Below are 11,810 nucleotides of genomic sequence, written 5' to 3'. Positions count from 1 at the left end.
GCACTGGTAGGGCTAGATTGGGCATTGAGCCAGGTGTCATGAGGCCGGCTCAACGCGTCTGGTCTCCAGTGCGTCTCCTCGGGCCGGCATACATGGCACCTGCCTTACGCATGGTTTCCCCGGTTCGCCTACATAGCCCGGTGCGGGTTATTCCACCTCCCCGCACTGGTCGGGCGACCTGGAGCATTCAACCAGGTAAGGTTGGGCAGGCTCAATGCTCAAGAGAGCCAGTACGCCTGCACGGTCCGGTATTTCCGGCGCTACCTTTTCGCCCCAGCCCAGTACCACCAGTGCCTACACTACGCACCAGGTTTCCAGTGCGTCTCCAGAGCCCTGTTCCTCCTCCACGCACTTTTCCTATGGTGCGTGTATCCAGTTCGGTGCCTCCAGTTCCGACAACACGCACTAAGCCTCCTGTGCGTCTCCAGAGCCCTGTACGCACTGTTCCTTCTCCCCGTACTCGTCCTGAGGTGCGTGCACTCAGCCCGGTGCCATCAGTGCCGGTACCACGCACCAGGCCTATAGTGCGCTTTGAGAGGTCAGTGTGCCCTGTCCCTGCTCCCCGCACTAGCCTGAAGGTGCGTGTCTCCAGTCCGGTGCCTCCAGTTCCGGCACCACGCACCAGGCCTACAGTGCGTCTCAGCCGGCCAGAGTCTGCCGTCTGCCCAACGGCGCCTGAACTGTCCGTCTGCCATGAGCCTACAGAGCCTTCCGCCAGACAGGAGCCGCTAGAGCCTTCCGCCAGACAGGAGCCGCTAGAGCCTTCCGCCAGACAGGAGCAGCCAAAGCCTTCCGCCAGACTGGATCAGCCAGAGCCATCCGTCTCCGCAGCGCCGTCTGAGCCATCCGTCTCCGCAGCGCCGTCTGAGCCATCCGTCTCCCCAGCGCCATCTGAGCCATCCGTCTCCGCAGCGCCATCTGAGCCATCCGTCTCCCCAGCGCCGTCTGAGCCATCCGTCTCCCCAGCGCCGTCTGAGCCATCCGTCTCCCCAGCGCCGTCTGAGCCATCCGTCTCCCCAGCGCCGTCTGAGCCATCCGTCTCCCCAGCGCCGTCTGAGCCGTCCGTCTGTCCCGAGCCATTAGAGCCGCCCGTCTGTCCCGAGCCGTCAGAGCCGATAGTCAGTCAGGAGCCGCTAGAGCCAGTCATCAGTCAGGATCTGCCAGAGCCGCCAACCAGACAGGATCTGCCAGAGCCGCCAACCAGACAGGATCTGCCAGAGCCGCCAACCAGACAGGATCTGCCAGAGCCGCCAACCAGACAGGATCTGCCAGAGCCGCCAACCAGACAGGATCTGCCAGAGCCGCCAACCAGACAGGATCTGCCAGAGCCGCCAACCAGACAGGATCTGCCAGAGCCGCCAACCAGACAGGATCTGCCAGAGCCGTCAGTGAGCCATGAGCGTCCAGAGCCGTCAGTGAGCCATGAGCGTCCAGAGCCGTCAGTGAGCCATGAGCGTCCAGAGCCGTCAGCGAGCCATGAGCGTCCAGAGCCGTCAGCGAGCCATGAGCGTCCAGAGCCGTCAGCCAGCCATGAGCGTCCAGAGCCGTCAGCCAGCCATGAGCGTCCAGAGCCGTCAGCCAGCCATGAGCGTCCAGAGCCGTCAGCCAGCCATGAGCGTCCAGAGCCGTCAGCCAGCCATGAGCGTCCAGAGTCGTCAGCCAGTCATGAGCTGTCCCTTAGCCCAGAGCGGCTATTTACCCAGAACTGCCCCTCAGTCCAGAGCTGTCTCTCTGTCCGGAGCTGCCTTTCAGTCCGGAGTTGCCCCTCTATCCTAAGCTACCTCTTTATCCTGAGCTACCTCTTTATCCTGAGCTACCTCTTTATCCTGAGCTACCTCTCTATCCTGAGCTACCTCTCTATCCTGAGCTATCCCTCTGTCCTGAGCTATTTCTCTGTCCTGAGCTACCTTGTCCCGGAGCTGTCCTGTGTCTTGGTGTTGCCCCTTAAATTAGGTGGGGGAAATAAGAGGGTGGTCATGATAAGGGGTAAACGTAAGCTGGGATTGACTATGGTGGGGTGGGGACCTCGTCCAGAGCCTGAGCCACCACCGTGGTCAGATGCCCACCCGGACCCTCCCCTAGACTTTCTGCTGGTGCGCCCGGAGTTCGCACCTTAAGGGGGGGGTTATGTCACGTTCCTGACCTATTTCTGTTAGTTTGTTGTATGTGTTAGTTGGTCAGGACGTGAGTTTGGGTGGGCATTCTATGTTGTCTGTTTCTATGTTGGTTTAAGGGTTGCCTGGTATGGCTCTCAATTAGAGGCAGGTGTTTGGCGTTTCCTCTAATTGAGAGTCATATTTAGGTAGGTTGTTTCACAGTGTTCGTTGTGGGTGGTTGTCTCCTGTGTCTGTGTATATGTTACACCATACAGGAATGTTTCGGTTTGTTCGTGCGTTTATGTAGTCTGTTCCTGTGTCAGCGTGCTTCGTGTATTTGTAAGTTCGTTTGTTCAGGTCTGTCTACATCGTTTTGTTATTTTGTTAGTTATATCAAGTATAGTTCGTTTTCGTCTTTGTCTGTTTTGTTTATTTAATAAATCATTATGTATTCACAACCTGCTGCGCCTTGGTTCGATCACTACTCCTCCTCTTCGTATGAAGAGAGAGAGGAACGCCGTTACATTAACTGACTTGCCTAGTTAAATAAATAAAATAAACCACTCCTTAAGGACACCAATAAGAAGAAGAGACTTGCTTGGGCCAAGAAACACGAGCAATGGACATTAGAATTTGCAGACGTGTTGCTGTGCGTTTTGTTGCTGTGCGTTTTACTTTGCTTTGCTAGCTTTGCTTTGCTAGCTGACAACTTTACGTTTTTTTTTCTTTTTAATTACCGTTTATATTTTTAGTTTTTCCATCACAACTTTTTTCCCTCATTCAACTTTTTCACTCCGGACGCTTTATCTGGACATGGTTCGTCAGCACCTTCAACAGCCGAAGCTAAGTAGTAACATTAACATGATGTCTTCTAATTGCATTCGCTGTACTCATAATATACAGGAGAATGATCGCCTTACGGCGAGGATAGCTGTGCTACAAGCCCAGCTTCAGACGCAATCGTTAGGCAAGGGTAATTTCAGTGTAGGAAAGGAAGAAACAGCGTCTGTGCCACCAGTAAGTACAGATAGTAACGCTAGTATAAATCCCCCCACACTGTCCCCGCAGCCGGACAATTTTCTCATGGCTTCTGGAGGGAAATGCTGTTGGAATGCTCAACCGGTGTCGCTCATTCAGCCGACAGAAACTTTCAACCGATTTTCCCCATTGAGTAGCGAGTCGGAGTCTGAGGCCGAGTCTTCTCTTGTCTCTACTCCTCCCGTTACGGGGTCTGAGACGCCGAAGGCTCCCACCATTAGCTCTGACAAATTGAAAACCCTAGTCATTGGCGACTCCATTACCCGCAGTATTAGACTTAAAACGAATCACCCAGCGATCATACACTGTTTACCAGGGGGCAGGGCTACCGACGTTAAGGCTAATCTGAAGATGGTGCTGGCTAAAGCTAAAACTGGTGAGTGTATAGAGATATTGTTATCCACGTCGGCACCAACGATGTTAGGATGAAACAGTCAGAGATCACCAAGCGCAACATAGCTTCAGCGTGTAAATCAGCTAGAAAGATGTGTCGGCATCGAGTAATTGTCTCTGGCCCCCTCCCAGTTAGGGGGAGTGACGAGCTCTACAGCAGAGTCTCACAACTCAATCGCTGGTTGAAAACTGTTTTCTGCCCCTCCCAAAAGATAGAATTTGTAGATAATTGGCCCTCTTTCTGGGACTCACCCACAAACAGGACCAAGCCTGACCTGCTGAGGAGTGACGGACTCCATCCTAGCTGGAGGGGTGCTCTCATCTTATCTACTAACATAGATAGGGCTCTAACTCCTCTAGCTCCACAATGAAATAGGGTGCAGGCCAGGCAGCAGGCTGTTAGCCAACCTGCCAGCTTAGTGGAGTCTGCCAATAGCACAGTCAGTGTAGTCAGCTCAGCCATCCCCATTGAGACTGTGTCTGTGCCTCGACCTAGGTTGGGCAAAACTAAACATGGCGGTGTTCGCCTCACTAGGATAAAGACCTCCTCCATTCCTGCCATTATTGAAAGAGATCGTGATACCTCACATCTCAAAATAGGGTTACTTAATGTTAGATCCCTCACTTCAAAGGCAGTCATAGTCAATGAACTACTCCGGCGCCGAAAAGAGATGGCCGCCTCGCTTCGTGTTCCTTGGAAAATATGCAGTATTTTGTTTTTTTACGTGTTATTTCTTACATCGGTACCCCGGGTAATCTTAGGTTTCATTACATACAGTCGGGAGGAACTACTGAATATACGATTAACGTCAACTCATCATCGTTCCTACCAGGAATATGACTTTCCCGAAACGGATCCAGTGTTCTGCCTTCCACCCAATACAATGGATCTGATCCCAGCCGGCGACCCTGGGCGACGCCGAAAAAGGGGAAAACGTGGCGGTCTCGTGGTCAGGCTTCGGAGACGGGCACATCGCGCTCCACTCCCTAGCATACTACTCGCCAATGTCCAGTCTCTTGACAATAAGGTTGATGAAATCCGAGCACGGGTAGCATTCCAGAGAGACATCAGGGATTGCAACGTGCTCTGCTTCACGGAAACATGGCTAACTCAAGGGACGCTAACGGAGTCGGTGCAGCCAGCTGGTTTCTTCATGCATCGCGCCGACAGAAACAAACATCTTTCCGGTAAGAAGAGGGGCGGGGGGGTATGCCTTATGATTAACGAGAAGTGGTGTGATCATCATAACAACACACAAGAACTCAAGTCGTTCTGTTCACCTGATCTAGAACTCCTCACAATCAAATGTCGACCGCATTATCTACCAAGGGAATTCTCGTCAATCATAATCACAGCCGTATACATTCCCCCCCAAGCAGACACATCGATGGCCCTGAACGAACTTTATCTGACTCTTTGTAAACTGGAAACCACACACCCTGAGGCTGCATTCATCGTAGCTGGGGATTTTAACAAGGCTAATCTAAAAACAAAACTCCCTAAATTCTATCAGCATATCGATTGTGCTACCAGGGCTGGAAAAACACTAGACCATTGTTATACTAATTTCCGCGACGCTTATAAGGCCCTCCCCCGCCCCCCTTTCGGAAAAGCTGACCACGACTCCATTTTGTTGATTCCAGCCTACAAACAGAAACTCAAACAACAAGCTCCCGCGCTCAGGTCTGTTCAACGCTGGTCCGACCAATCTGAATCCACGCTTCAAGACTGCTTCGATCACGCGGATTGGAATATGTTCCGCATCGCGTCCAACAACAATATTGACGAATATGCTGATTCGGTGAGCGAGTTCATTAGGAAGTGCATTGACGATGTCGTACCCACAGCAACGATAAAAACATTCCCAAACCAGAAACCGTGGATTGACGGCAGCATTCGCGTGAAACTGAAAGCGCGAACCACTGCTTTTAACCAGGGCAAGGTGACCGGAAGCATGACCGAATACAAACAGTGTAGCTATTCTCTCCGCAAGGCAATCAAACAGGCTAAGTCTCAGTACAGAGACAAAATCGAGTCGAAATTCAACAGCTCAGACACAAGAGGTATGTGGCAGGGTCTACAGTCAATCACGGATTACAAAAAGAAAACCAGCCCCGTCGAGGACCAGGATGTCTTGCTCCCAGACAGGCTAAACAACTTTTTTGCCCGCTTTGAGGACAATACAGTGCCACTGACACGGCCCCCTACCAAAACCTGCGGGCTCTCCTTCACTGCAGCCGAGGTGAGTAAAACATTTAAACGTGTTAACCCTCGCAAGGCTGCAGGCCCAGACGGCATTCCCAGCCGCGTCCTCAGAGCATGCGCAGACCAGCTGGCTGGTGTGTTTACGGACATATTCAATCAATCCTTATCCCAGTCTGCTGTTCCCACATGCTTCAAGAGGGCCACCATTGTTCCTGTTCCCAAGAAAGCTAAGGTAACTGAGCTAAACGACTACCGCCCCGTAGCACTCACTTCCGTCATCATGAAGTGCTTTGAGAGACTAGTCAAGGACCATATCACCTCCACCCTACCGGACACCCTAGACCCACTCCAATTTGCTTACCGACCCAACAGGTCCACAGACGACGCAATCGCAACCACACTGCACACTGCCCTAACCCATCTGGACAAGAGGAATACCCATGTGAGAATGCTGTTCATCGATTACAGCTCAGCATTTAACACCATAGTACCCTCCAAACTCGTCATCAAGCTCGAGACCCTGGGTCTCGACCCCGCCCTGTGCAACTGGGTCCTGGACTTCCTGACGGGCCGCCCCCAGGTGGTGAGGGTAGGTAACAACATCTCCACCCCGCTGATCCTCAACACTGGGGCCCCACAAGGGTGCGTTCTGAGCCCTCTCCTGTACTCCCTGTTCACCCACGACTGCGTGGCCATGCACGCCTCCAACTCAATCATCAAGTTTGCGGATGACACTACAGTGGTAGGCTTGATTACCAACAACGACGAGACGGCCTACAGGGAGGAGGTGAGGGCCCTCGGAGTGTGGTGTCAGGAAAATAACCTCATACTCAACGTCAACAAAACAAAGGAGATGATTGTGGACTTCAGGAAACAGCAGAGGGAGCACCCCCCTATCCACATCGACGGGTCAGTAGTGGAGAAGGTGGAAAGTTTTAAGTTCCTCGGTGTACACATCACGGACAAACTGAATTGGTCCACCCACACAGACAGCGTTGTGAAGAAGGCGCAGCAGCGCCTCTTCAACCTCAGGAGGCTGAAGAAATTCGGCTTGTCACCAAAAGCACTCACAAACTTCTACAGATGCACAATCGAGAGCATCCTGTCGGGCTGTATCACCGCCTGGTACGGCAACTGCTCCGCCCACAACCGTAAGGCTCTCCAGAGGGTAGTGAGGTCTGCAGAACGCATCACCAGGGGCAAACTACCTGCCCTCCAGGACACCTACACCACCCGATGTCACAGGAAGGCCATAAAGATCATCAAGGACAACAACCACCCAAGCCACTGCCTGTTCACCCCGCTATCATCCAGAAGGCGAGGTCAGTACAGGTGCATCAAAGCAGGGACCGAGAGACTGAAAAACAGCTTCTATCTCAAGGCCATCAGACTGTTAAACAGCCACCACTAACATTTAGCGGCCGCTGCCAACATACTGACTCAACTCCAGCCACTTTAAAAATGGGAATTGATGGAAATTATGTAAAAATGTACCACTAGCCACTTTAAGCAATGCCACTTAATACAATGTTTACATACCCTACATTACCCATCTCATATGTATATACTGTACTCTATATCATCTACTGCATCTTGCCATCTTTATGCAATACATGTACCACTAGCCACTTTAAACTATGCCACTTTATGTTTACATACCCTACAGTACTCATCTCATACGTATATACCGTACTCTATACCATCTACTGCATCTGCCATGCCGTTCTGTACCACCACTCATTCATATATCTTTATGTACATATTCTTTATCCCTTTACACTTGTGTGTGTGTGTAAGGTAGTAGTGTGGAATTGTTAGGTTAGATTACTGTTGGTTATTACTGCATTGTCGGAACTAGAAGCACAAGCATTTCGCTACACTCGCATTAACATCTGCTAACCATGTGTATGTGACTAATAAATTTGATTTGATTTGATTTTGATTTGAATCACTGATCATAATCTTGATGTGATTGGCCTGACTGAAACATGGCTTAAGCCTGATTAATTTACTGTGTTAAATGAGGCCTCACCTCCTGGTTACACTAGTGACCATATCCCCCGTGCATCCCGCAAAGGCGGAGGTGTTGCTAAGATTTACGATAGCAAATTTCAATTTACAAAAAAAAAATGACGTTTTCGTCTTTTGAGCTTCTAGTCATGAAATCTATGCAGCCTACTCAATCACTTTTTATAGCTACTGTTTATAGGCCTCCTGGGCCATATACAGCGTTCCTCTCTGAGTTCCCTGAATTCCTATCAGACCTTGTAGTCATAGCAGATCATATTTTAATTTTTGGTGATTTTAATATTCATATGGAGAAGTCCACAGACCCACTCCAAAAGTCTTTCGGAGCCATCATCGACTCAGTGGGTTTTGTCCAACATGTCTCTGGACCTACTCACTGCCACAGTCATACTCTGGACCTAGTTTTGTCCCATGGAATAAATGTTGTAGATCTTAATGTTTTTCCTCATAATCCTGGACTGTCGGACCACCATTTTATTACGTTTGCAATCGCAACAAATAATCTGCTCAGACCCCAACCAAGGAGCATCAAAAGTTGTGCTATAAATTCTCAGACAACACAAAAATTCCTTGACGCCCTTCCAGACTCCTTCTGCCTACCCAAGGACGTCAGAGGACAAAAATCAGTTAACCACCTAACTGAGGAACTCAATTTAACCTTGCGCAATACCCTAGATGCAGTTGCACCCCTAAAAACGAAAAACATTTGTCATAAGAAACTAGCTCCCTGGTATACAGAAAATACCCGAGCTTTGAAGCAAGCTTCCAGAAAATTGGAACGGAAATGGCGCCACACCAAACTGGAAGTCTTCCGACTAGCTTGGAAAGACAGTACCGTGCAGTACCGAAGAGCCCTCAATGCTGCTCGATCATCCTACTTTTCCAACTTAATTGAGGAAAATAAGAACAATCCAAAATTTCTTTTTGATACTGTTGCAAAGCTAACTAAAAAGCAGCATTCCCCAAGAGAGGATGGCTTTCACTTCAGCAGTAATAAATTCATGAACTTCTTTGAGGAAAAAATCATGATCATTAGAAAGCAAATTACGGACTCCTCTTTAAATCTGCATATTCCTCCAGGGCTTAGCTGTCCTGGATCTGCACAGCTCTGCCAGGGCCTGGGATCGGGAGAGACACTTAAGTGTTTTAGTACTATATCTCTTGACACAATGATGAAAATAATCATGGCCTCTAATCCTTCAAGCTGCATACTGGATCCTATTCCTACTAAACTACTGAAAGAGCTGCTTCCTGTGCTTGGCCCTCCTATGTTGAACATAATAAACGGCTCTCTATCCACCGGATGTGTACCAAACTCACTAAAAGTGGCAGTAATAAAGCCTCTCTTGAAAAAGCCAAACCTTGACCCGGAAAATATAAAAAACTATCGGCCTATATCGAATCTTCCATTCCTCTCAAAAAATTTAGAAAAAGCTGTTGCGCAGCAACTCACTGCCTTCCTGAAGACAAACAATGTATACGAAATGCTTCAGTCTGGTTTTAGACCCCATCATAGCACTGAGACTGCACTTGTGAAGGTGGTAAATGACCTTTTAATGGCGTCAGACCGAGGCTCTGCATCTGTCCTCGTGCTACTAGACCTTAGTGCTGCCTTTGACACCATCGATCACCACATTCTTTTGGAGAGACTGGAAACCCAAATTGGTCCTCACGGACAAGTTCTGGCCTGGTTTAGATCTTACCTGTCGGAAAGATATCAGTTTGTCTCTGTGAATGGTTTGTCCTCTGACAAATCAACTGTACATTTCGGTGTTCCACAAGGTTCCGTTTTAGGACCACTATTGTTTTCACTATATATTTTACCTCTTGGGGATGTTATTCGAAAACATAATGTTAACTTTCACTGCTATGCGGATGACACACAGCTGTACATTTCAATGAAACATGGTGAAGCCCCAAAATTGCCCTCGCTAGAAGCCTGTGTTTCAGACATAAGGAAGTGGATGGCTGCAAACTTTCTACTTTTAAACTCGGACAAAACAGAGATGCTTGTTCTAGGTCCCAAGAAACAAAGAGATCTTCTGTTAAATCTGACAATTAATCTTGATGGTTGTAAATTCGTCTCAAATAAAACTGTGAAGGACCTCGGCGTTACTCTTGACCCTGATCTCTCTCTTGACAAACATATCAAGACTGTTTCAAGGACAGCTTTTTTCCATCTACGTAACATTGCAAAAATCAGAAATTTTCTGTCCAAAAATGATGCAGAAAAATTTATCCATGCATTTGTTACTTCTAGGTTAGACTACTGCAATGCTCTACTTTCCGGCTACCCGGATAAAGCACTAAATAAACTTCAGTTAGTGCTAAATACGGCTGCTAGAATCCTGACTAGAACCAAGAAATTTGATCATATTACTCCAGTGCTAGCTTCCCTACACTGGCTTCCTGTTAAGGCAAGGGCTGATTTCAAGGTTTTACTGTTAACCTATAAAGCGTTACATGGGCTTGCTCCTACCTATCTTTCCGAGTTGGTCCTGCCGTACATACCTATACGTACGCTACGGTCACAAGACGCAGGCCTCCTAATTGTCCCTAGAATTTCTAAGCAAACAGCGGGAGGCAGGGCTTTCTCCTATAGATCTCCATTTTTATGGAACGGTCTGCCTACCCATGTGAGAGACACAGACTCGGTCTCAACCTTTAAGTCTTTACTGAAGACTTATCTCTTCAGTAGGTCATATGATTGAGTGTAGTCTGGCCCAGGAGTGTGAAGGTGAACGGAAAGGCTCTGGAGCAACGAACCGCCCTTGCTGTCTCTGCCTGGCCGGTTCCCCTCTCTCCACTGGGATTCTCTGCCTCTAACCCTATTACAGGGGCTGAGTCACTGGCTTACTGGTGCTCTTTCATGCCGTCCCTGGGAGGGGTGCGTCACTTGAGTGGGTTGAGTTACTGACGTGATCTTCCTGTCTGGGTTGGCGCCCCCCCTTGGTTTGTGCTGTGGTGGAGATCTTTGTGGGCTATACTCGGCCTTGTCTCAGGATTGTAAGTTGGTGGTTGAAGATATCCCTCTTGTGGTGTGGGGGCTGTGCTTTGGCAAAGTGGGTGGGGTTATATCCTTCCTGTTTGGCCCTGTCCGGGGGTTTCTTCTGATGGGGCCACAGTGTCTCCTGACCCCTCCTGTCTCAGCCTCCAGTATTTATGCTGCAGTAGTTTATGTGTCGGGGGGCTAGGGTCAGTTGGTTATACCTGGAGTACTTCTCCTATCTTATCCAGTGTCCTGTGTGAATTTAAGTATGCTCTCTAATTCTCTCGTTCTCTCTTTCTTCCTCTCTCTCTGAGAACCTGAGCCCTAGGACCATACGTCACGGCAAACCGGGCATGATGACTCCTTGCTGTCCCCAGTCCGCCTGGCCTTGCTGCTATTCCAGTTTCAGCTGTTCTGCCTGCGGTTATGGAACCCCTACCTGTCCCAGACCTGCTGTTTTCAACTCTTAATGATCGGCTATGAAAAGCCAACTGATATTTATTCCTGATTATTATTTGACCATGCTTGTCATTTATGAACATTTTGAAAATCTTGGCTCTCTCTAATTCTCTCTTTCTTTCTCTCTCTCGGAGGACCTGAGCCCTAGGACCATACGTCAGGACTACCAGGCATGATGACTCCTTGCTGTCCCCAGTCCACCTGGCCTTGTTGCTATTCCAGTTTCAACTGTTCTGCCTGCGGTTATGGAACCGCCACCTGTTCCAGACCTGCTATTTTCAACTCTTAATGATCGGCTATGAAAAGCCAACTGAAAATTGTTAATGATTATTGTTTGACCATGCTTGTCACTTATGAATATTTTGAACATCTTGGCATAGTTCTGTTGTAGTCTCCACCCGGCACAGCCAGAGGAGGACTGGCCACCCCTCATAGCCTGGTTCCTCTCTAGGTTTCTTCCTAGGTTTTGGCCTTTCTAGGGAGTTTTTCCTAGCCACCGTGCTTCTACACCTGCATTGCTTGCTGTTTGGGGTTTTAGGCTGGGTTTCTGTACAGCACTTTGAGATATCAGCTGATGTACGAAGGGCTATATAAAATAATC

This window comes from Salvelinus alpinus, chromosome 29, assembly GCF_045679555.1.
Source record: "Salvelinus alpinus chromosome 29, SLU_Salpinus.1, whole genome shotgun sequence".
In the NCBI taxonomy this organism is placed as follows: Eukaryota; Metazoa; Chordata; class Actinopteri; order Salmoniformes; family Salmonidae; genus Salvelinus; species Salvelinus alpinus.
Note: the sequence above shows the minus strand (reverse complement) of the source record.